A 1998-nucleotide genomic window follows, 5' to 3' on the forward strand; every position below is an offset into this window, starting at 1 on the left:
GTAGGAATGCAGTTTAGGAAAAAACAACCAAAAAAATCACACTGGAAGTATATAATTTCTTTAAAATCACTGAGCAAGGAAAACACCATTGAACTTTCATTCTGATTTACATAACGTCTACATAGTACCTAGACTTAATTCCAAAAGCAAAAGGTTAAGACTCTCCTCCTCCATTTTTGGTAAACAACTCTATGGTAACCTTAAATGGCATATCCCCTGGATTTTACCTGGGAGTGGCCTTTATATCTGATTTAAAGAGGGCAGGTTTGACACTTTTATAATGATGTCACCAGTGTTAATAATTCTCAGGATCTCAGGAAGACTCATATCTTTACAGCTGACACAGCACGGGCTGGAGCTTTACTAAGCCAGCTTAATTTCTCCAGTTAATTTTGTGCATCAATTTATGTAACAATTTCATTCATATTCGTCTCCAATACCATTTCCCCATCACCATTTCTGAAAGAATATCGTGAACCTTATCTACATGGAAAATTAAATGCAGTCCACAGACATTTTGAAAACCTTTGTCTAATGTTTCCGCAAAAGGCCAAGTTCACTTTCTGAAGAATCCACACAGGAAAGGAAATATAGTGTCACATAATGTCTATGAATCCGTTTGTTGTCAGATCCTCCAGTTACTCATCCCCCTTCTAGAAAAATCACATTTTCATCTCTCTTACATACCAAATGGAAAGTCTTCCTCATGATTTGCTGTTGTGTATCTTCACTGTAGGGCTGATAGAACTTGGAGAGACACGGCTTGCCACGGTTGGTGAAAATGAGGATTGCCTTGGTCCTGGCTGGGCCGGCCAACCAGGCGGGCGCGGGGCAGGGGCAGGCGCAGGAGTGGCACCTGCAGACCTATCAGGCCAGCCTTCCCCACCCACACCCCTCTGCGCACCCCCTTAACCCTAGCTTTCTAAATCTTGTTTTGTTCATTAAAATAGGTTTATTTACCTAGAAAGAAGCAATTCATAGGATATTTGTAAACTTATTAACCATTTGATAAGTCTATCAATAACTATATCATCAAAAAAACATCTATCTTATTCATTAGTAAGACTAAACTGAACAATACTCATTCACATAGTTCTATTTATAATTTTGCCATCCCTGCACATTTAACCGTTATTTAGTTTTATTCATAACCATAAACTTAACTCTGCAATCCAGGTACATTTGGATGGGAGCAAGGAAAACACGGAACCCAAAGAACTGCGGTAAGAGCAGAGCTGAGGGGACGTTTTGAGCAGGCAGGACGCTGGGTGCTCTCCTGAGCTAAAGGACTGGTCTGGTCTGGTGATAGCATTACACACAAGTCACAAGTGTTAGAGCTGTCCGCAGTCTGTGATGGTGACCTTCTTGTGGTCTTTCCATTCCTGGACCCGAAGCGCTCCATGGCCCCCACCGTGTTCATGCCCCCTTTTACCTCCCTGAGGATCACGTGCTTGCTGTCCAGCCACTGGGTCTTGGCAGTGCAGATGGAAACCTGGGACCCATTTGTGTTTGGCCAAGCATTTCCCATAGACAGGATGCCCGGGCCGGTGTGCTTCAAGATGAAGTTCTCGTCCTCAAATTTCTCCCCGTAGATGGACTTGCCACCAGGGCCACCAGTGTCACTGTGGCGTGTGAAGTCATCACCCTCGTACATAAATCCTGGAATAATTCTGTGAAAGCAGGAGCTCTTATAACCAAATCCTTTCTCTCCAGGACTCAGAGCACGGAAGTTTTCTTCTTTCTTTGGAACTTAGTCTGCATACAGCTTGAAAGAGATGTGGCCCCAGGGCTCGCCCTAGGCAGCGATATCGAAGAACACGGTGGGGTTGACCATGGTCGGCAACAAATGACTAAGAGGAACAAGAGTGGTGTCTGCAAAGCCCATCTCTACCCATTTTTAATTAGAAATTATTTTCAGTGAAAGATAAACTGGTACATTCTAAAAGAATTTGCATATAGAGAAAGTTGTTTTTTTTTCCAATATGCACAAATATTTTT

The 1998-nt window shown here is 42.7% G+C and overlaps 2 pseudogenes; both read right to left on the minus strand.

Moving 5' to 3' along the window:
• Window positions 1–240: 240 nt before the first annotated feature.
• Window positions 241–1124, minus strand: LOC101565445 (annotated as a pseudogene).
• A 207-nt stretch (window positions 1125–1331) lies between these two features.
• Window positions 1332–1834, minus strand: LOC101584351 (annotated as a pseudogene).
• Window positions 1835–1998: the final 164 nt, after the last annotated feature.

Source organism: Octodon degus, unplaced genomic scaffold, assembly GCF_000260255.1.
Source record: "Octodon degus isolate 3935 unplaced genomic scaffold, OctDeg1.0 scaffold00018, whole genome shotgun sequence".
NCBI classification, from domain to species: Eukaryota; Metazoa; Chordata; class Mammalia; order Rodentia; family Octodontidae; genus Octodon; species Octodon degus.